At 43.2% G+C, this 24,699-nt stretch overlaps 1 long non-coding RNA gene across 4 annotated transcripts in view; it reads right to left on the reverse strand.

The window, feature by feature from the left end:
- Positions 1-218: 218 nt before the first annotated feature.
- LOC107501147 overlaps positions 219-24,699 on the reverse strand; it is a 34,445-nt gene continuing 9,964 nt past the window's right edge. For 2 of the 4 annotated variants that reach the window (XR_004955784.1, XR_004955783.1), the window contains exons 3-5: positions 12,745-12,839; positions 9,944-10,388; positions 220-9,361 (exon numbers count right to left, since the gene is read on the reverse strand). This is a non-coding gene — a long non-coding RNA (uncharacterized LOC107501147). Of the gene's footprint in view, positions 9,362-9,943; positions 10,389-12,744; positions 12,840-24,699 lie in introns of all 4 variants that reach the window. The other 2 variants (XR_004955786.1, XR_004955785.1) reach the window with 2 other exon arrangements.

Genomic DNA, 24,699 nt, shown 5'->3' on the forward strand with positions numbered 1-24,699 from the left:
CTAACTTCTAATAAATTTAGACTTTATTAAAATTAAAAACATCTGCTCTATGAAAGGCAACTATTAAGAGAATGAAAAGACAAAACACAGACTAGAAGAAAATGTTTGTAAAGTATATATGTGATAAATGACTTCTATCTGAAATATACAAAGGACTTTTAAAAAGTGACAATAATATATGTAAAGATGCTCAACATCAGTTGTCATTATGGAATTGTAAATTAAAACAACTATAAGATACCACTACACATCTATTAGAATGGCTAAAAAATTTTTTTAAACTGACAAAAAACCAAATGCTAGTGAAGACGCAGAACAACAGGAACTATCATTTTTTGCTGATGGGAATGCAAGGTGGTTCAGCCCCTTTGGAAGACAGTTTGGCTGTTTCTTACAAAGCTAAACATAGTCTTACACTATCTAGCAGTCATGCTCCTAGGTATTCACCCAAACTGATTTAAAAACTTATGTACATATAAAATTTTGCATGTAAATATTTATAGCAGCTTTATTCATAATCACCAAAAGCTAGAAGCAACCAAACGTCCTTCCACAGATGAATAAACTGCGGCATATTCATACAATAGAATAGTATTCAGCAACATGAAGAAATGGGGTATCAGAGAAGATACAGGAGAACCTTAAATGCCTATGAGTAATCTTCACAACTGTATACAGCAGTCCTGACAGCTTAGAGAGGACAGTGGTAGTTGAGGTGGACAAGTTTGAGAAATGTTTAGGCAGTAAAAAATGTCGAGGCTCAGTAATAAAGTAGATTGGGGAAGGGAGTAAAGGGGAGAAAAGTGTCAAGGATCCAAGGTGGTAGCTTAAGAGACGGTCCCTGGAAGAGAAACTGATTTTGGAGAGATGTTCGTGAGTTCAGTTTCACATGTGTTGGGTTTGAGGAGCTTTGGAGCTATCATCCAAGTGGAGAGTTAAATAGGCAGTTGGATATATGGATCTGGGGCTCAGAGGGTGAGGGCAGCTAGAGAAATAAATGTATGAATCATGTGCACATGGACAATTAATTACTGAAGCCATGGACACAGATCACATGCTTAAGGTGAAATTAAAGCATGAGAGGAGACGAGCCTTGTAGAACCCTAACACTTAGAAGCCAGGTAGAAGAGACAGAACTAACAAAAGAGACAGATAAGGAGCAGCTAGAGAAATGGAAGATGAATCAGGGGAGTATGTGTCGGCAAAGCCAAGAGTCGGAAGTATTTGGAAGAGGAGGTCAAGGTCAAAAATATCCACTGATGTTAAGAAGTCAGACAAAGATTGAAAATGTTCTTTGGATGGCCTACTCACGATCTTACATTTTTATGGAAGTGTTCATCATTTTGTTATTGATTCTAAGAGCATCTTACATATTAGAAGTATTAATCCTTTATTTGCTGTGTATATTACAAATATTCCCCCAATTGCTCACTTGTCTTTTGTTTCTAATTTTTTCAGCTGTTTTGTGTTATTTTGTTTTGTTTTATATATAGAAACTTCATGTGATTATTTAGACAGACTTAGAATCATCTTATGTCTATAAATTGATTGGGGAAGAACAAATAGCTTGACAACATTAAGTTGCCTCATCCAAGAATGATTGTCTCTGTATACTGAAAGCTTATTTTCTATAATTCTGAAGATTTTATAAAAATAAAGATCCTGCGCACTTCTTGTTAAATTTATTCTTAGTTATTTCATATTTTCTGTGGCCACTGTGAATTTTGTCTTTTCATCTTTCTGTAGAGCTATTTAAAAAAAATCAATAAATCATTTTGTTCCTTTTACTCCAAATATTTAGAAATTTATGAAGGTATCAGAGGTACAGCTTCGAACATTAGTCATGAAAACCTAGTATTGCCCCATTTGCTAGAACCTTCTGACAAGATCCTGTAATGTAATGCATTTATCATTTGCATATAATAAGTCTGCCCCTGAAAAACAAGATGATTCTCTCTACCCCACCACATTGGCTGGAGAGCAGCTGGCTAGCCATCTGTCAAGATGGAGCCATGCTGGGACCCATCCTTGTACCAGATCTGCTCTTAGTCTGTCCATTCTCATCGTTGACATTGCCCCCAAAATAACTACAGCCAAAAATGGGTTTTCTTCACTTTGATATGACCCAGGGCTCTAGCCAAAAACAAGAGTACCGTGTCATAGACAATGTATTAAAACTGATTTGGCCATAGAGGTCGTCCTCTAGATCTCCATACTGACCATCAATCAGAGATACAGTTTCCTCAGATGCGTCCCACACGGATGGGCAAGTTCTGGCTCCAGGAAGCAGCGGGGAGAAAGGAGTTCCAGACTCTCTCAAACTGTGCATTATTCCATCACCCCAAGAAGTTAGGCTGCTTGCTCTCATCGCAGCCACCAGGGGGAGGCAAACCACACAGTCCGGAGGAAGGAACCGAGGAGCTGGGCGTGTGCTCCATCCTGGACCACCAGCTTCGTGCAGCGGAAGCTACCTCAGATTCTCCTCCACGCTGCCATCAAACTAAACAGACTGGGCATCCTTGGAAAAACTCTCACTACCTTTCCAGAAGGAGGCAGGGGTCAAAAGTGTCAGCAGCCAACTTACCTTTCAGAACTGCATGGGGATAATGAAGAATGAGCCTCCAAAGGGCATTCTTAACCATCTCCTGAGTGGGGAGGGAGTCTAGGCACTGTGGTTGGGAAGATGCTCCCACTATCCCCATAAATCGGGGCTTTCCTTCTGCTTTGAAGCATGCCTGCCTAGAAAGCTGCTCTGCACCCAACAGCGGGATCTGGCCCGCCCCTCCTCAAGCCTCTTCCCACTGTTGGATCTGGGGAAAGGAATTTGTCCGACATTCACTTCCGAGCCGGGCCGGTCCCGCTTCCAGTGATGCTTGGGTCTACCTGTGCTCTCCTCCCTAGACTCCTGCTCCCACCTGGGCCCCCTGTCCTACCTGGGCTTACACTTCCAGTGGTGGCTTCCAGGGGCTGCCGGCAGTCCCCTCTCTCGCTCACACTGCCTTAAATGTGGAACACTGTAGATCTTCCTTCATACCCCCAACAATTTATAACAGACTTTTGCTAAAAATGTAGGGCTGTGAGAGAAGGGTTTCAACACGACACAGATTAGAACATCATTTAAAATGGAATGGCAGACATAATGCATTAATTAAATGCATTAAATTGACATCCATTCTCACTTTTATAATTTCTAATTCCTTATTCTCCTGGCTTCCTCCTACCTTTCTGAGTCCCCCTTCTCTTCCTCTTTCTGCACTCTCCTCTGCTCACCCCTCAGAGCTCTGTCCTAGGCCCATCTCACTTCTTCCTGTCCCTGGATGCTCCCATTCCCTCTTCTGGCTTTAGTCCCCACAATATGCACAAATCCCTGGCCCAGTTCTCTTTCTCTGAGCCCAGAGAATGTCTCCTTGCCGCATTCTACATTCACTCCAGACTCAGCATGGCGTCTGCTCCCAAACCTGCTCCTTCGTTAGTGATTCCTGTTTTGGTCAATGGCGACAGGCAACATGCTACGGCATCACCAGCACAGCCCTGTGGACATCTCCACCCTAATTCAAAGGGACACATTCTGAACTAGCCTCATTTACATAGAGAAAATCCTGACATTTTACGCACTGAAATAGTGGGTGATTTCCTCCCACTTTCCAGCCCCCAGCCCCCAGCCCCTTCCATCATGTTATGACATAATCCTGTTATGACAGAGGTTGTGGCATTATAAGAGGGACTTTCAGGCTACCCTGGAGATTTAATCTCCTTCTGGTAAGCTGCCAGCTTCCTCTGACATACAAAAATACCCCCACCCCACGATCTCCTTCCTCTGTCCCACATCCCTAAGCACTGACACAATTCCAGATGAAGCCTGGCTGTATTCAACACATTGGTATCTTCACAAGTCTCGCTTGGGTCCTTCCACATGGAGGATCAGTGGGTCAGACCAATTCCAACATTATGTAAGTCACACATGGTAATAAAAATAAAGAGAAAGGCTGCATGTAAAAGGACCAAAAGGGATGGAGGTGCGAGGAGCCCAAACCCATCCCTAACGATCTGGGAGACCTTGAGCAACTCCCCTCACCTCTCTGAGACTCAGTTTCCTTAATTTCAATCAAGATAATAATAGTATTATATAGGTTTTATGAGAATTAAACAAAATAATACATATAAAGTACTTGAATTAGAGCCTGGCCCCTGACAAATGCTCTGTTATCACGGTCACTAGACTGCGAACCCCGCGAAGTCAGGGATTCTGTCTGCCTAGTTCACTGCTCTGTCAGCAGTGCCCCGTGAGCCCGTGATCCAGGGAAGGCATGTAGCTACTACTTGTTGGAAGAATGAATGAAGGTTATTTCTGTTTAATAAGCCAGGAAATACAGGATCAAAGAGAGATGAGGGGGAGAGAGAGAGAGAGACAGGCAAAGGGGACACGTATGGAGAACACAGGGAGGAAATTCTAACCAAAGTGCTGTCCAAACCCCAGTCATTAGGCAGAATATGGAAAAAGAGTGCTCACGGTTTGGACTGAGGCCACCCCCCCCCCACACACACACACACATAGTAATTACACGTTTCCAACTCTGCGTGATGGAGGAAGTTACTGGCACTGTCAGCAGATTAAGGGAATGTAGAAAGAAAAAAAGTTTGGGGGGGAGAACCTGAAATCATTCAGGTTTTGCATCTACTTCATTTGAACTGTCACCTGGTCACTCAGGAAAGCTGTGGATGAAGCAATAATACTATGAGAAGCTTTCAGGAAGTGGGGTGTGTACCCTAACACTCCAAATGCAGGCGCAGGCTAGAAATACAGATAAAGAAGGAAGATGCCAGGGGTGTGGCTGACGCCATGAGAAAGCATAGACAGGAAGAAATGCTAAAGACAGAGCCCTGGAAAACAGCCACGGCAAGATGATGAAGAAGAGCCACTTTAAAGTTCACGCTTTTTCCCAATTTCTTACCTTCGGAAATTGTCAGCTTAAGTTGTGGGGAGGCATACTCAGAGAGGTCTGTTGGGTTGATCAGAATTACATGAGGAAACAGTAATTCTTGGCTACTCCATATCCCAGCTAAAAGAACTATGGAACATCGCCAGTCACTATACCTGAGAGTGTGTATCTCTTCTCATTTTATGGAACTTATCTTTTTTAATCTTGACCACTGAGCGCGAATAGGCCCCTGTGGGGCCATATCCGGCTTCCAATAATACATTCCAGTAGTGGAAGAAGTGCAGCCTTGTCCAGAAGCTCGGGCTTTGCATCTCTGATATAAAATCCGTGATACCTGTAACAAAATCTATTAACGTAAGTCCTTCTAGGATTTTATGCCTTGAAGGAAGCCAGGCTTCTAGTTATCACATTCCATTAGCCTAGTCATAAACTTCTTAACTAAATGACTTTGGTAGGTCCCCAGATAATTACGAGCCTGCCACCGTTCAGCAGTCAAAGCCAGTACACTCATCTATCTGGAAGGCCCTCTCCTCCGGGCAGGGTCCCGGAATCTGCCAGGCAGGGCAAGGCCTGCCCTCCTCCCAGCTTGCACAGCTGTGTGGCTGCTCTAGCGAGGCGGTGCACACACGTTCCCACCGTGCGCAGCATTCTCCGGCTGCACATCCTTCCCACTGGATGGAAAGCACCTCCGGGCTGGGGGCTGTATCTCGGTCCTCCTGTGTCCCCAGGGCTTACCACAGTGGGTCCATGATAGAGGCCTGCTGAAGGAAAGCATACAAGGACAAGCAGGAAGGGGAAGAGGAAGGAAGGCAGAGGGTGGAGGGAAAGGAAGCAGGGGAACATGGCCAGTCCCTTCCCAAGTACTAGTCCTCCTCTCTCCCGAATGCCTCTTAACTCTGAGAGGAATCCACAGGGAGCCAAGAAGGGAACAGAACATTCTGCAGAGCCAGAATATTAAATGGAGCAACCCTGGGGATCTCTCAGCCATAGAAGTTGACGCCAAATGATGGTCCTTTCTGAATGAATGAATGAATGAATGAATGAATAGTTGAATGAATAAATGTGTCTTGTTTCAGGGAACCAAGGTGATTAAATGCAGCACAAGCAAAAGGAAAAGCTAAATCTTCCAAACACAGTACAAAGCCGACGTGACTTACCTAGGAGATGAGAGGAAGTTGCAAGAGTCTCCACAACAGCCGCTCATTTTCAGACGCCACGTAGCATCTGGTACACTCGCCAGAAAGCAGTTTGCCACGGGAAGGAACCGACCAAGATTCGGTGACAGTGTTTTCTTGTGATTCATTGGGTTCTGAAAGGTATGTGGAGGGGCTTTCTCGGACAGGGGCGATTACACACCTATTTAAAAATCAGTTGCGGTTGAATGCATCTGACTTTAGCATATAAAAACACGACAGCAAACAGCTAACAGCTCTGTGACCATTATGAGAGACAAGAGAAGTCAGGGCGGCTTGAAAAAAACGCTGAAATATTAACAACGTATCTTCTTATCAGTCTAAATTTATCAAAGAATTCGTTACAAGTACGATCACTGACCTAGATTTTGAGAAGCTTGTGAGTAAATGTTGATTTTTCATACTGAGTCTTCCTCCGCCCTCAAGGAGATATTTGTGGCCTACTTTTCTATTTTAAATATACACCATGGTTACTGCTTAAATAAGCACTTTCAGATATTTGAAGGCATGCATTTTGGAGAAGTTCATCCACTGCCTGCCTGGGTTCTCATATAAGCCCAGGAGCAGCTAAGCAAACTAATGGGAAACTGGCTACTGAGCGAAGAATGCTGTACTCTCACTTCCAAAGAGAAATGTTTCCCACATAGCATACTACCTGGATGCAAGCGTCCCCAAAACAAAGTGGTTTTGCTTCATTAAATCTTGGAGATAATCTAGCCTTGAAGACGGAAATAAAAGTATTTTTAATTTTCTGCTTGACACTTTTTCTTGCAAGATGAATGGGATCCAAAGCTGGACAGCACATTAAGCCCAGCTTTTCATAAGAACTATAATGAAAGGGGAGCCCGTTGTTCAACTAGCCATTCTGCATTTCTACCGAATTGATTTCCAAGTTATCTACCCATGCAGGGAGACTCTGCTAGCTGGTCTAAAATGTGCAGATTTGCCCAGGTGGCACGTGCAGGGCTTAAGGGACCACGGAAGGTTTGAAAAAACAAAAACAAATAACTCCCCTCCCCCACTGTGCGTAGCACAGGCATTCTGTGATTCATGTACTGGGAAACTAGGGTGGGAAATGAGAAAAAAAAGAGAACTGGGACAAATAGCACCTGGAGTCCAAGATCTGGAGTAGTAAACACAATGCCTAAAGTGTAACAAATAGTTTAATATAAGACACTGTGTTTAATTTTATCCTTTTACAAAATAATCTCCTGAGGAGGATATAAAAATCCCTGTGATGTTAATTTCAAGTTGTCAACTTGACCGAGATGCGGGATGCCCAGACAGCTCCTAAGATGTTATTTCTGAGCGTGTCTGTGACGGTGCTCCTGGAAGAAATTAGCATTTAAATCTGTAGACTGAATAAAGAGGGGCACCTTCACCAATGCTCTTGACATCATCTAAGCTGTTGAAAGCCCAAATAGGAAAAAAAAAAAAAAAAAAAGGCAGAGGAGAGGTCAATTTGCTCAGTGTTTGAGCTGGAACATCCATCTTCCCAGCACTTCCGGTTCTCGGACCCTGAGGCCTTGGCATGGATTTGAAGCATTGGCCTCCCTGGTTCTCCGGCTTTTGCACTTAGACTGCAACTGCACTACCGGCTTTTTCATGAGCCTTCAGCTTGCAGATGGCAAGTCTTTATTAAGATCTCCAAACATCATATCCGCATTTCTGGGTGTGAGAGTCCTTCCGTGTGACTGCTGTCCTGCCGCACATTCCCAGGCACCTATTCATTCATTCATTCTTCACCTGACCCTCAGATTGTCCCACCACAGCTGGAATTCCTGCTGGCTTTGTGAGCGACCAGCTGTAAAGAGATCCGTAAGACCATTAAAATGAGGACAAGGTCTCCCATTCCAAATTGATTTCCCAAGCAAGGGCTGGGGAACAAGCCCAAAATATCTGCAGTCGTGAAGCGGAAGCAGCTGTTCAGCCCTAGTTGTACAAGCTTCCTCTGAGGTTTACCCCAGTTTGACCAAAATCCTCCTATACTTGTGGCTGAGCTCCCGGGGCCTGAGTTGGGGGTCAGTGGGCAGTGCTAGGAGGCGGAAAGCCACCTGGGAAAAGGACAATCCCAAGGGAGGGCCTAGGCTTTCCTGCACAATCTTGGAGTTGTAGAGCTAGCCATGGGCACGGCCATGGGCCACTGTGTCTGAATGACTGTTCTGTGGACACAGAGACCTTGTTTCCACCTCCTTGCAGGTGTGGGAAGGTACGTTAAATATGAGGTCGATTTTCTTTGCAGAAATGCAAAGTCTAGAGCAAAAATTGGGGGAGGACAACACGTTGCAGTAGCACGCAATATGTCTTTCATTCCAAGTATTTGCTGCTGCTCCCCACTCCCATGTTCCCATCCTTGCTCCCTTCTAAATTCACTGCCCTTATGAGAAGGTCACAGCAGATACAAAGAGAGAAAAACCTCACGTTTCAAAAGAGGCTCCTGAATTTTAAAACTCATAGCAGAGATAGTGACTCATGAAAACAAACTTTGCCTCTCAAAAGCCTCATTGTTGGATATCAAAAGACAAAGTCCTGGCCAACTCGTGGAATAATTTTTTTTTTCCCCCACAAACAACAGATTCAGACAATTATAGGATGATCTAAAGAAGATTTTTTTTTTTCACACCCAGGAAGAAAAGAGATGTTGCTGAACTGAGAAAGGTGTAGGAGTGAGAGAAGAGAGGGAGGGAGCTGCTCAGGTGGGTGTCTGAGTAGGGCCTGTGCCCTTCCCTGAAGCCGAGCTAGCTTTGAGCAGGGCCGGGGTGACCCTCAGGATGCACCTGGGGGCCCAACAGTCTGGAGGACCTGAGCTCCGCTTTCTGTCAGGAGCCTAGAAAAACCAGAGAGAAGAAATGGCTCTGGGAGGTAGGGGGGAGACAAGAGGACCTGGGCCTCCAAGTAGTGCAGGGAGCAGACATTCTCCGTTCAGGAACGCTGAGCATCTGCAAGACGACAGGGTCGAGAAGCACTAGGAAGTTAGCTGAGGAGAGGGGCCTCCTCGCGTGACGGCGAGGGAATGGGGCAGCAGACGAACAACCCAAGAACAGACGGAAACATGGTCATGCCAGAGGATGCCAAAAATGGCGAGATATCAGTGTCGTTGTACCATCTGGGGCCATGACCACCTCGGCGGAAGACGGCAGGGACGAATGACGACCGAGGACACCCGGCGCCTTGGATCGAAGCTCGTCCCAAAGGAGAGACACTGGAAGGACACAAATCCTTGCTTGACTAAAAAAAAAAAAAATCCTAAATTGACTGAAAACAAACTAAATTGATGGAATTGACCTGAATTACCTGGACTTTTTCTCCTATCGGCTAGACTGAAGGCTCAAAAGAGAGATTAAATGAGTTATAGAAATAATAAAGGCCCATTTCTTAGAACCCTGAAAAAATGTAACTAAAATCTGTGCCTAAGACAGTTCTCCTTACAGTCAACACACAGGGCTCCGCAGGCAGGGCGCCAGGTTTGGCAAATAAAAATACAGAGTGTCCAGTGAAATCCGAAATTCATATAAACGGCAAATTCATTATTAGTATTAAGTATGTCCCATGCAATATTTAGGATATACTTATACTGAAAATTATTTGTTTATCTTTAATTCAAATAATTGTTAGTATGTCTCATGTAATATCTGGGATGAGCTTATATACTGAAAAATTATTTGTTACCTGAAATTCGTATTTAATGAGGCATCCTATATTTTCTTTGACAACCCTATTCCTAGACCCTCCTCCCTGGGTCGGGGGGTCTACCACGTATCTCTCTCCCTGTGGACTCATACTAAGGTGTCAGTCTTGGCCAAGGCCTACCTTCTCCTGAAGCCACAGTGCCTGAATTTGCCTTCTTCTGTTTAAAAGTCCAACTATAGTCTTCAGTCCAGCATTTCGGAATCAATTCCCAGAGCTCCTGAAGAGAGACACCTCCAGCTATTCCTTCAGACACTGAAATTCATTCTGGTAGATTCTCTATTCTTTCAATTCATTTGCCAGGATTTGAGTTTTAAAGAATTCAAGTTGTTTCCCCCCACCCCCCTCAAACTCTGTCTGTCCTGTCGAAAGTGGTCTTGGATGGGAATGAAGAGATACTGCCTCAAGATGCTTCGTTTCGCTTCTCCATCTCCTATGCTAATGAGTTCCACAGTCCTCCCATCCGGGCGGGCACACGGTGACTTGCGGGACTGGCTAGAGGAGAAGGGCTCATGGTGAACTCGTGATGAGGAGACAGCGAGCATGGCAGCCAAGAAAAATCCTCTGCCTGGTGGAGAGAGTCAAAGACATTTTAAAACTTTAAAGACTTTAAAACTACTTGACTGGTGGTCTTTACACTTAGATTGGTGGGACTTAGGAGGCAAGTACATAGGGTAAAGTTGGGGTAATGGATATTAACAGCCACTTGGACAGTCAGCAATATGACAAGAAAATACCAATTCGCACTCCATAGAACCATATGTGACTTACTCCCCTGATATGAATTTGCTAGTACAAATGTAGACTCTAAAAAGACGTTACTACAAGCAAGTACTTCAACAAAAGCACAGACTTCTGAAAAATGGACTACAGCGATATGCAAACGGAACCATCCAGTGGAAGACGACATCGTTTCATGCTGAGGTATTGTCACTTTGCGCAGCAACGCTCTCTCCTAAGTTAAATGGTTTTATTTTGGAATAAAATAAACTACTAATAAGATCTTTCTAGAGATTTTTAACAGCCTTTTCCACTCATTTGCCTAATAATAGTATTATATACGGACTGCTTCCTCTGAGCCAGGCACTGCGTCGAGTGTGTCTTCGAGTAATAACTGTATTAGTTGCGGTTTTTTTATTTTCTGTGTCTCCTGATGTTTTGACATCTGTTGGGAGGCCTTACGGATCTGGGGAGAGACTGCTCCTCCCAAGGCCAGCTAATTCCTCGGGGTGGTGGACAGCTTGCCTGGCTCATGCTTGTCATGTGCGCACCAGCCCGTCCAAGGCCGTGCCCCACCCACCTTCTTATCTCTCGCTCACCAAACCAGGATTTTCCCTGCCCGAAATCATCCCAGAGCCAGGTACCAGGCAGGGAGGGATGGCCCCTATGCCACAAAGCCATCAGAATCTCTCACGCCACCCGATCCTAAACTGCTTACTTTGCCCTGCCTTGCCTTTCCCATGGAAGCCCCAGCAAAGGCTTTGGCCTCCGCTTTCCTCTGCCTCCTGTCGCCTGCCTCCTGACCACCCCGGTACTTCCCCTGGGGCCCTGTGCAGCACGGCGCGTCTCCTTCTCTCAGGAAATGTAATAATATCAGCAGCATTGGCTTCTCCACTCCATCGTTCAGTCTTCCCTCTATAAATTCAATCCCGGGTGTAATGTTAATACATGAATTCAGTCTTCCTAATAACCCTCTAGAAAGGCAGAGGAGGAAACTGAAGCGCAGAGGGGCTAAACATCTTATCTGATTCACCCTGACAGCGAGCAGCAGAGCTGGGATTCAAACCGAGGGTCTGGCTCCAGAGGCGGCCTCATAGCCGCAGCACCGAGCGGCTTCGGGGAGCTTCCTGCGTGGCCCCCCGTCCTCCTGCAGCTCTCCCGGCTCCTCCTCCTCCCAGAAGCCTTCCCCAAGGACAAATCCCTTCATGAGAGGCTCTCACAACACTGCATGCTGATCTTGGGCAGCCCTCATCACAGCTGCAATGTTACACTTGTGCGCTGATATCATCAATATCTGCCGTTTCCTCCTGGAACAAAAACTCCATTTCTTTTCAGGGACCATGTCTGTCTCTGCTTATAGTGCTTTTCCCAAGGTAAGTGGTCACTAATTTAATTATTTGTTGAATGCATTGGTGGTTGCCAGGTATTAAATTAAAAAGCAGACTATAAAATAGTATAGTTTGTAACTTCATTTACATAAGTGTGTGTGTGTGTGTGTGTGTGTGTGTGTGTAGACATCCATAGGAAAAAGCAGGCTATACACCGAAATGTTTAACAGTGGTGAGACTGTGAGTGTATTTAATTTTCTATTCTTTATCATATTTTCTATAAGAAACATATATTACTTACATAAATTAACTACATATATATTTTACGTTTCAGAGACAATGTTGCACAAAGTAATGACTGATACTAAGAAGTATTACAGCTTCTGTTGATGCAATATTACTTCAAAACCATTAGATGAGAGGGATCAAAATACACAACGTAAAGAACATAACAGCAGCCCAACAAACGCCTAATAAAAGTACAAAATAAGAGGGCGGAACCATGCAGGGGTAAAGGCTACAGTTTCTAAAACCAGATTGCCATGTCTGAATTCTGAGTCTACCTGTGACAACCCACCTGTCATCTCCATGCTCCGTCTTTTCTGTGTAAACAGAGGTGATGATCACAGTCTCTCTTTCATAGGGTTATTGCGAGAATTGAATGCATTAAGATTTCTAAAGTTCCTAAAATGGCACCTGGCCCATTCGAAGTGCTGTATATTTGTTTCTTAAAATATATAGCCATAACTGTAAGCAATGCTGGCTATAGCTATAGATATGCAGTACAATGGGAAAATGTTACGTACATTCTAACTTATGGGGCTTTCTTTTTTATAAAATAGTAATAACATAGGCATTATTTCAAAAAGAACTTACCTTCTGTCCGGAAATCCCATAAATGTCAATCGATTCTTCACTTCCATCTAGTACACGTATACACAGCTTTAAGCTGATGGAAGCAATGAGCACTTCTACAAGAAATGAAAAGACCAAGACATTTGAGTCTTCGTTAAGAATGTCAGTTTTGAGCTGAGTATCTATAGTATAGAAATTTGCTCTTATTAGGTGAAAATGTTTCCATTATTACTGTGATATGTTAATGGGACGGGGAAGCACAGGGGTTAGGGGCAATGGGTGGTACTCGCGGGTATACGCTTGACATACATAGATGAGTGATTAGCAGCCTCAGAATATTCAACTCCAAAGGGATAATGGTACTTACTACCAAGTGTCTCCTACCCATTTTCAGGATTTTACATTAAAAACATTTTGTATGATCCAAAGCATTACTCTTATTTTCCAAAATGCAAAAATAGATCACGTTACAAGGAGTTGGATGAGAAGAAAAAGAAGTCAGGCTACTGTGTTCTGTAAACTTTCTGCAGCCCCTTAACATTAGGTGCTAGTTTAGGAGTCACAGCCACCACCCTGGGTGGCCCAGCAGTGCACACATATGGCACTGCCCACCTACTGCCTAGCTTCTTCTGTCCTTACCCATCTTAAACCTAACATAACCCATCTTAAACTCCTCTACCCACAATACTGGACCTCAGACTTTGGATTCTGGAGATTACCAGGGAGAATTAAGTTATCATGGAGCAGCAAAGGGTAAAAGAAATAATTTGAGAGGACCAACTTTCAAACTGTGATGAAGCGACATAGTAGTAGTAATCCCAAATTATAATCAACAACCTAATATTCTAAGAGCATTTTAATATAACTGTCCTGCTTTTATTTTTCAAAAGCAATGCTTTCTGTTGAAATTTACGCAAATTAGAATTTAGAAAGTCAAGTTATGCAAAGAAGCTTTAATGGTTTAAGTCTCTCCAATACATTAAGATTCTGTTAGAGTCACTTGGAGTAATTATGTTTAATAAATATTTATTGGCTGCCTATTATGTGAAAGGTTCTGTGCTAGATGCCTTGGAGAGATAGGAGATAAAATGATCTGTAACATAAAGTCAAGGAGTTAAGAGAAGTGGAAATGCGTTCTGTAAACAAATAACCAACAAATATTCGAGGCAGAATATGAGTCTGAAGGCTACTAGAGTTTGATGCAGAACCATCACAATGAAGAAAAACTTTGTGCAGAAGACATTTGAGCTGAGCCTTGAAGAATGCACAGGTAGAGATGAGGGGAATTCTCTATCAAGCTAGACAAGGCATAGGTGAAGGACTGGAGGGAAGGAAGTACACGAACTTTCGGAAAACAGGAAGTGGTTTAGAGCAGTGGAACCCACCAGGGGTGGTCCAGGGATTCCAGACTTCCTACAACACAGAACAGTCCCACACAGTGAACCTCTGTCTTGGGGTCTACCTGATTTCCAAACGTTCTCTCAGTCATACAATGGGGTGGAGGCAGGGAGAAAAACGTTATAATAACCTTCCTAGAAATTAACCCCATTTTCCATGTAAACTCAAAGTATTTTCTACATGGGTTAAAAACACATTTCATTTTCTAGGAACGTAACTGTCATGTAAACTGACAGAAGATTATCTATGATTTCATCTTAAATGACACCGAGATTCATTCACCATTTCATAAGATTACAACCCTGATAACGATATTGCTCAGATGTTTGAGCCATCGACACAGCACACTCATGTCAGTCTACACTGGCAGCCCTTGCCTTCATGGCCGTTTTCCATGGAGAGGCAGGCCCCTGCCTACTCCACTGTCTGCTAATCATGTCTGAGCCATTTCATGTTAAAATATGTATTCTCTTATACTAAATTACGCTTTTCCATCTTCATCTTTTCTATTACATCAGAGGGTGGCATTGATACTTACAGATATTTTTATGTCAGAAAATGACCATAAAATCAATGACTTGAAAGTTATATATGAATGTGGGACAAATAGGGGGAGAAGGCACCAAAAAAGGATAGAGTTTGAACTTGTGTCACACGATAAAAAATACGTTTCAAGAACAGGGAGAGACAAACTAATCTTAATGCCTAATTCTTCGAGCATTCTTTTTTCTTCATCTTTAAAATGTGGGCAATGTTGAAATTCCAGGCCTTACATAACAGAATTTTAGGGCAGAAGGAGTTTTTGGAAATCATCTAATCTAGTCCGAACCACTCATTTTGTAGATGAAGAAACTGAGGCCCAGAGAAGTGAAGGGACTTTACACAGAGATCACCAGGAGCTTTTAAAACTTGTTTTTCTACAGACAAGGAATCATTTAAAAAAGAAAATGCCCATGGCACCTGGCATTCTTAGGTGATCTCTCCCATCCAAGTACTAACCAGGCCCGACCCTACTTAGCTTCTGAAAACAGATAAGACCAGGCACGTTCAGGGCAGCATGGCCATAGACAATAAGGAATCATTTAAAGACTGGTTTCAAGCTGTGTGTGTCACTGTTTCTTGGTGTTCATGGGTCATAGCAGTTACAACTGAGAGGCATGGTCGTTCACCTCTTTCACAAAGCTGGGGTGGAGGATATATCACTAAATGGAGGTGAATGAACCTCAGTGTACACACAGCTGGACTATCATAAAGCTTAATGTCACTTCTAATAATCGGCAAAACAATAATCCTAAGCCAAAAACTAATATGCAAGGATGATGCTTATGGATTCCTATTTTTGTATGCAAAGGAAAGCATACATATGGTGTGTTAAAATTGCATGTTGGGTGATTAGAATTATTTTTCCTCAAAATGATGTTGAAAATAAAGTCAACATTACTAGCATTGGAAAATGTCCTAAATATTTCTCTATTCTTGCAGAACCAAACTGTCTCCATTAAATGACAATGGCCTTTTACCTAATTGAAATGGTAACGCCTCAAAATTTACGGGGAGAGGAACAGTTACTTGATACCATTTCATGATATTTTGTAACAAAATGACTCAGTGATTGAGTGACTTTTTCACTTTTTGGTGGTGGCTCTCGTCATTCAGCATAGATTTACTGAGAGCCTTCTAGGTGTCAGGCTCTGTGCCAGGCCCTGAGTATGACAATGGCCAATAAAAGAGACATGGTTCCCTGCACTCACAGCACTACCGAGGAAGACAATAAAACGTATGACAGGACCATGTGTAAGTCACCTGAGGGACCAGGAAGGCAAGCTGACAGTGTTTGCAGGGACACGTCTACATGAGCCAGAATCCAATGACACTGAGGTCGGTCTTTACCACCTGGTCAAAGGTGGGGTGAGGGAGAGAGGTACCCATCAGCCCTCTTACAGAGAGAGTGACTTCTAAATAGGGCCTTAAGGGATGAGAAGGATTTCACCAACCTGAGAAAAGAGAAGGGCATTCCCGGAGAAGGGAGCTGAGTGGACAGACATGGAGGAATGGAAGTGACTGGCTGCCCCAAGGAGACCAAAGCTGGGGAGCAAAGGGTGAGAGATGCTCGAGAAGACAGCCGGGCCCGGGGCGCAAGGCGTGGCAAGCCCTGCCAAGGATTCCTGCTACTGTTTCTGCCCATTCCGCATCAGTGACTTGAGTGCAAACTCACTCTCCTGAAAGCCAATAGTGAGAGGGGACCCAGCTGAAAATCATGCAAGAGAGCGAAATGTCCCTCTGTTGGCTCAAGGAGGCAAGACAGAGCAGGATTGAGGACTAGGGGCCTCCAGCTCAACGAAGACCTGAGCTTCAACTCCCTGCTCTGCTCATGTGTAGCTGAAGGACCCATCCCCTTATCTGGGACAGTAATGCTGGATGCTGATAGCGTTAAATGATGTGCTGATAAAGCCTTTAGCACAGTGCCTGGCACCAGAAAGTCATTTCAATAAATGGAACTCATTATTACTCAGGGGTGGCCACCAGAGTGTGGGGGCAACAGGGCAAGGAAACGTGTAAATGAGGAAGTCAGTTGCTTTACTTGGACTGACTGTGAACCAAGTAGCTGGGAAGGGACATCGACTGCCTGCAAGACAGGGAGGGGCATGGGAGCTGGGAAGGCAGGCCACGGGCAGTTCTCGTCTGCAAGATCCCTCAACCCTGGCAAGCAGGGGCGAGGACGGAGGAGCAGAATGTGTGCTGGCGTCCCCACTAGGGAGGACCTGCAGCTGCAGACAGCTGAGGGCGGCCGCAGGAAAACGCTCTCATCAAAGAAGCGAATAGCTCCGAGCACTGGCCCTCCGGCCCAGCTGTGTTCTCAGCAGCGGCTCTTCCTCTTCTGCCCACATCCACCTGGCCCAGCTAAAACTCAGGCCCCTGCGAAGGCAGCCAGCCGTGCTAACCGACCCTGGGCCCCTCAGCTTCCTCCTCAGGCTGCAGTGGTGACAGCTACAGACGCACTTGCTTGGCCGTCCTCTCGCTAGTCTCGCTGATGCGTAGGAGTACCCCATTTTCATTAGCAGTGCCCCGCGCCCTGCCCCTTCCTCTAGCTCAGTGAGAAGTAATTATAACACTGACAATAACAACAATACTGGCAACTGTGTGCCAGGGACCTTTTTGAGTTCTTTCCACGTATTATCTATCTCTTAATCCTCACATGGCTTTGCGCAGGTACTATTAATCCCATTCCATTTCACGAATAAGAAAGGAGGCACAGATTGCTTAAGTAAATTTCCCAAGATCACATAGTTGGTAAATTAGTGGAGCCAGAACTGAAAATGCAGGGGGGCCGAATCCAGAACCACAGCCCTAACCTTTGCCTCCTGCCGTAAGCGAGGAGGGGTGTTCTTTCAGGGATAGAAGGTGTCACCCCGCGGTCAGTATTCATAGGCTGTTCCTGATTTATTCTGCCTCGTAAGCCTGCAGATGCATTTGTTTGAAAGACAGCAGCTGTTTTTATTAGGAGTATTCAACACCTGAAAACACATCATTAAAATAACAATTCGCTTTGGGAATACAGTCATACTAGCGGGTACAAACGAGTTTATACCATCAGCCTGGCCAGACTGAACACCTTTGGGATGTGCCTGCAGGGGATTCGTTGCCTTGTTATACAGCCATTCCCACCTGCTGCTAGTGATTTTGATTTCACCCACTCTACATTCCCCGAGAAATGTACCCAGAGAGAACTCACACCCACATGTTCACCCTACTTACTCACACCCGCCACACACATCACACAGAAGGAAGCTCGAATCTCTCTCCCCTCGCACAAAGATAATCTAGATCCATCAAAATGCATGCTGGGTACCCCCATACGCACGTAGTACTCAGAGGCACGCATGGGTACAAGCCCAGGGTGAGAATGGATGAATTTGCAAAATCAGGCGGAGTCAGATACATACAAACATGCAGATACACAGCAAGCACTAATAATAATAATAATAATAATAATAATAATAATAGCTAATATTTATCAGTGCTTACTATATGCCAACACTATGCTAAGTGTCCTTGTTTTCCATACCTTATCTTAGTTAATCCTCTCAGCTATCTATAAGAGACATTCTTTAATACCTTTAATTTTTTTAACTTTTTATTTTTCAAATACAATTGTCATTAAATATTGTTTTATATTAGTTTTGTGCATACAGCATAGTCGTTAGATATATTTATATAATTTACGAAGTGATCCTCGATTAGTACCCATCTGACACTAGACATAGTTATTAAAATATTACTGACTATATTCCCTACATCCTTGTGACCATTTTGTAAGGACCAATTTGTACTTCTTAATTCCTTCGCTTTTTTCACCCATCCCCCACGGCCCCCTTACCATCTGGAACCATCAGTTTGTTCTCTATATCTATGAATCTTTCTGTTTTGTTTATTCATTTATCTTATTCTTTAAGTTCCACATGTAAGTGAGATCACATGGTATTTGTCTTTCTCTGTCTGACTTATTCATTAAGCATAATAACCCTTCGAGTCCATCCATGTTATTATTGCAAATGTTAAGACTTCATTCTTTCTATGGCTGGGTAATATTCCATTGTACACATGTACCACATCTTCTACATCCAGTTGTCTACTGATGGGCACCTAGGTTACTTCCATATCTTGGCTATTGTAAATAACATTGTAACGAACATAAGGGTTCATATACCTTATTGAATTAGAGTTTCGGTTTTCTTCAGAAAAAATACCCAGAAGTAGAATTGCTGGATCATAAGGTAGTTCTATTTTTCATTTTTGAGGACCCTCCATACTGTTTTCCATAGTGGCTGCGCCAATTTGCAATCCCACCAACAACGCCTATAAGACTTTTTTTGTTATTATTATTATCCACATTTTACAAATGGGAAAATAGAACCACAGAGAGTTCAAATGACTCACTCAAGGACACACAGCTAAGTAGCATTAGGGGTCCCCAACTGCTCCTAGAACATAGGAAGATCTCACACAATTGTTATCACTCCCCGTACATACCGTGCATCTTAAATATCTCACATCCAAAGCGGAAATTGATTCCCCTCAAAACCTACTCCCGCCGCCCCGCCGATGATGTCCCACCTCAGCGAAGAGCTCTCACCACACCTTTTATTTTCCTCCTGCCAGAAACCAGGAGTTATCCTTACTTTCTCCCTTTCCTCCAATCCCCACATCTCATTCCTCGGGAAATTCTCAGTGCATGCCAAGCCCAGCGCCTCCACCGCCACTGCCCTCCTTTATACCACCCTTGCTTAAAGCCCCCCACTGGCCTCCCATTGCACAGTAAAAAATAAATTAATGAACCACTTTAAATGGAGTCATAGCTGCCCTGGCAGGGAAACTACCTGGCACATCTTATACCTCAAACCTTTGGAGTGTTAACAGGACAAAATAACCTTTGGACTGGGCATGAAGCGACACTGTGTCCCAAAGAGCTGTTTGCAAGAACAACAAGAAAGCAGATATTATGACTCCTGGACTCATGACTACCGGACTGAAAATTCAAAATAGTTCAGAGTTAGTGTCACTATGTTAGCTTATCTGCACCTATAGAAATGCCTTCCTTCTACTTATGTAATAGTTCCCCTTCCTTTCCTCATAAATATCCCCTGCCTTTGTCTCCTAATCGGAACACACCATGGGTTTCTGTCTGAATCAGTGCTTTCTGAAGAGCTATTCTTTTCTGATCTCAAATAAACGCTTGGTGCTTCTCACTTTAGCCTTTTATTTCTAGGTTAACAACACTCCACAGAATCCAAGCCTGAGAAAACCCAGATATGAAGTGGCCCTGTCTTCACTTCCTGCTTCGTCTGCTATGATCACCACCTTCTGCGTCCCCCCGCCCACCACCTACAGCCCACCACAGCCTGTCTGGCCACACTGGCCACTTTCCCTTCCTCACTCAACTTTGTTTCCGGCCTTCAGCCTATATTACCTTAGCTTTCCCTCTGCCTGGAATGTTCTTTCGTTCTTCTGATCTCCACAAGGTTGGCTCCTGCTTGTCTTTGAGATCTCCCTAGAGAGTCTTGCAGAGATGACTCCCCGTCCTGCGAAAGCTCATGCTCCCCCTTCCAGGGCGTGGGGTTCGTTTTCTATCCCCATCCAATTCCCAGTGTGGCCAGGCAGACTCAAGTGGCCAAATTCTTGCCAAAAGGATGAGAGCAGAGGTGACATGTGCCACTGTCAGATAGAAGCTTAAAGGAACAGGTGTGCCTTCTTCATTTTCTTCCTTTGTCTAACCCAGAACAGGATTCTGAGGGCCTAGGGGATGATACAATTTCAAGATGGAAAGGGCCTGTGTTCCCAACTCACCACACAAAGAAAATACCATTATATTAGTTTTACATGTACAAAATAATAATTCGATATATGTACATATCGTGAAATGATTACCACGGATTTTTGTTTCTCTTGTTCACTGTCATATCAGTGTCAAGAATACTTATAACTTAGCAGGTAAAACCAATGAAGAAAAATACAAGTATAATAAGTCTACATAATTAGGCTAGGGTCTTAGTGATTTCTTCTCAAGAACAAATAGAAAATGAAAACATTGCAAAGCATTCTGTGGCTCCTTTCAAAATGAGAAAAACAAAAACAAAAACAAAAAAGAATGCTGTTGCCCTAGGTGGTCGGTTACTGAGACAACGCTCTGAAACGTCTTCTGTTACCTACGCACGCTATGTGGGAACTTACAGTATATACAGCACTGTTTCCAACCAGCAAAGCGAACAAAGCCCTGAATGCTTCACAGCTCGTCTCCTAGGACTTATTTAATTGTTGTATTTTTATCCAGCATAATTGGAGCTCTTTAATTGCAATAAACTTTGTTAAATTCCTTACCCACTCTGAAATACTTTAAATTATAACCTAAGTTAGATATAATTAACATACCCCCCCCAAAAAAAATCACCATTTTAAAGCGTATAATTCAGTGGTTTTCAGTGTATTCACAAGGTTGTACAGATAGCACCACTATCTTAGTCGAGACCATTTTCAACACCCTGAAAAGAAACTCCACACCCGTCAGAAGCCACTTCCCCGCTACCTTGACCTCCTGGCGGCCACTAACCTACTTTCTGGCTCTAGGGCTTTGCCAATTCAAATTGAAGATTTCTAACACATGACCTATATGTTTCAAACTCTTATTGTCTTAAAAATCTTGACAGAGCACCATGTTATATTAACCAAATAACTTGTCTTCCTCTTGGCATGGGCTCCCAGAACCACAAAAATGATGGCAGCTCTGCACCCCAGTGAGCTGGAGTGGTGGGTGCTGAGCTGGGTGCAGAGATGGTGGACGATGGCCCTGAGCCATCCCACTGCTGTGGGTTTATTTCGAACCACAAAGCTCTCACAGAATAAATAAAATCCGTGCTAAGATCTGGAGGATGAGGATGGAAGAAATAAAACTGTTCCGAGAACTTCCCTACTTCTAGAAACGAGACAGAGAGGGACACCACAGACAATCCTGGTCCTTACTTCACACCTCAGCCTCTTTACGCCTGTGGGTGGTGAACCGAGTATGGCACCAACCCCAGGTAAGAAAAGATACGGGGGTTTTAATGTAGAGGACACTGACTAAAACATGAAGGAGTAGATACTTTGGGTAAGGTAACTCTACTCCTCATACACGAACACAAATAATGATATGGTCCCATAGCAGACATTTAGTTAGTGTTGGCTAAGCATCTTAATATAATAATGAGCCAATGATGTATATGTAAGTTCTTTGTTAAATATACAACAGTGTACAGAGGGCCTAGTCATATTTCCTAATCTAATCTCTTCTCTGTAAAGTCATTCCATCACTGTCTGGAATTACTTAGACCAAATTTGATCTACAGGAAAAAAAGGAAAAGAAAGTGAACATCCTGCCCTCCAGAAGTTTATAATCTTCTTGAGGAGACTGGAAGAAAGTTCGTGAAATAGCTAGGAAAGCTTTGCAAATGCAGAGTGCTATCTAATCAGGAAATTCTAAGTCAGGGGTAGCTTTCAGGGGGGTCTCTCATGCAGAAAAGGGTGGGCACAGAATGGTGGGAATGAGGTAACATTCTCCAAATTTGGGGGATAACTTTTACTAAAGTCAGGCTCTTTTCCTTGAGTGCAGTTGAAAGGCTTGGGATTTCTTGGTGTCTAACCTGAGCACAGAGTCTGATCTTCAACCTGCTGCTACATTATTAAAATCAAATTCCACATCCTTTAAGGCCAACCTCTCCAATATTTCAAAGGACCTATTTGACTCCTTAGAAATAAACAGTTCCTGGCACTTCTCAGTAAACTCTTCATGATAGGAACATTTAAAGGGGAGCTTGTAGTCGTTATAGTCAAAAAGATAAGTTTTAATATCTTAATTTTGAAGTTTCACATTTTCAATTACACGTGGTTATTATAAATGCCCAGGAAGGTATCTACCCTTCTGTATCTGTATTGCCATCTTTCTACATTGGCACCATATTTCACAGACCATTCTATAGTCCCATAAAAGCAAATTATAGGCAAGCAACTTAATCTTCCTGATGCTATGTGTACATATAATCCTATTTAGGATTCTAAGTTATTTCATGACCTCGAAATGACAAGAGAAAAAACTTAGATTTGCTACATATATTACCTCACTTTTTCAGATTGTTAGCTAAGACTGAAGATACCTAATTCACTCTTATGGGGTGTATATGGTGTATTTTTGGGGTAAGATGCCCTAATACAATGACAAATATGGGTATGACTGCAACTTTACCACTGGGTAAGTCCCTTATTCTCTCTGGCAAAATAAGGGGCAACATCGATTCCTTACTGTGAAGTTGGATCATCTCTGAGATTGCTTGCAGTGCTGATTCCTTACTGTGATCTCAAACTCACGACCAACAGTCAGGGTGTTCTGGACTGCCAAAATACCCTCCTATCTCTGGAGACACTTATATTCCCCAGAAAGTGTTTGTTAGTTAGTTTGTTTATTTTTTTGTTTGTTTAATGGGATGGACAGGAGTGGGAGGGTCTGTTCTGCAGGAAAAGGAACACAAGGTAGATTAGCCTGGAGGTTCCCAAGATACTCACCTTGTGCCTCCATAGTTAACTGGGCTGCTCCGTGTTCACATTATGGCCAGGAAAGACATGGAAGACCTACTGTCTGGCCTAGGTAAGCTTCAAATTTCAAAATCTTGGCCAGAATTTGAGATTACCGCACATGGATCTCTTGAGCTAAACTAGAACTTCACCAACTAATCTCAGTATCTCCAAGGACTCAGAAGTGCTTCTAATGGTCAAAAGCATGAACTGGTGTTTAAAATAACTACCAGCTGCCCAAATGGCTTCTTACTGCCCAAGCGGAGAGAATTTGGAATGACCTGGCTGAATTGTATCCATTGATTAATATTTACTAGAATGTTTGAGAATCAAGCCTTTCTGTGTATTTGGGTTAGGGACAGATTATTTCTCCATAGTATTCTCCTTAGTCTTTGATTTTGGTTATTATTGAAAGGTAAGCTTGTTTTAGACTTTATTTTTGAGTGTATAGTATGTAGGCTGAATATCTGAATTAGAAGGTACAGAATGGATGGATTCTTTAGAAAAAAGTGCTACATTATTTTCCTTTTGGATCTTCATTACTCTTTAATCACCGTAGGACGTTTAGCAATATCCCTGACCTCTGCCCACTAGATGCCATTAGCAATCCCCCAACCATGACACCGTAAAAGTCTTCAGAAAGGTAAAAATGTCCCCCTGGGGGCAAAACGGCCCTGGGTGAGAACCTCTGCTCTAGATATACAGAAAATATCTACAACTGCCAGATATTTTAGATCTTCTGTGAGCATTTTAACTTCCTAAGTAATCTTCTATGATCCATTATTTGCTCTTAATTTCAGCTTCAAAAATCTTCACATGGAGGAATAGATGTTACAGGAATAAGGTAACAATTTTAAACACTTAATATTTTCAATCATTTTAAATTGCTTCCACAAGGAAGACACACAAAATACATTAACCTTATGCCGATAACAGATTTAGCTATCTCCACATTTACTAACCTATATTTTCAGTCATCAAAGTGGCTGGGTAAAGTTTTTCTATCATAACCAACCAGTCCTTGAAAACCAGTTCACCTCATCTCTATAAAACTGACAGGGAGCCCTTTGTTAATAATCCTGGCCTTAAGCATTCCAATCCTTAATTTTTTTTCCATCTTTCATCAAGGAATCTAAGAATAGCCTCTCCTCCTTTTCTTTATCTAAAGCCTGCAGCAGCATGGTTCCGATCCTAACATAAAAGTATTGAAACTGAGACTCATTCAGAAATGCCGCTTGGATGATTTCAAACTCTATCAGACTTCAGCTGGGATTCTCCAGAACCCAAGGATAACCGTTTCTGGTTTTGGTTTTGTTTTATTTTGTTTTTCTGCAGCAACATAGAGATTCTGTCGCACTATGGATAAATTTGACAAGTCGGTGGCTTTGGAGAACGTGAAAGGCGAGCAGTCGGGGAGAAAGTCCCCATATGTCTGACCCAGCAGGCAGATGAAGAAGGAAAAGCGGCGGCTCACAAAGT

This window comes from Rousettus aegyptiacus, unplaced genomic scaffold, assembly GCF_014176215.1.
Source record: "Rousettus aegyptiacus isolate mRouAeg1 unplaced genomic scaffold, mRouAeg1.p scaffold_m13_p_2, whole genome shotgun sequence".
Lineage (NCBI taxonomy): Eukaryota > Metazoa > Chordata > Mammalia > Chiroptera > Pteropodidae > Rousettus > Rousettus aegyptiacus.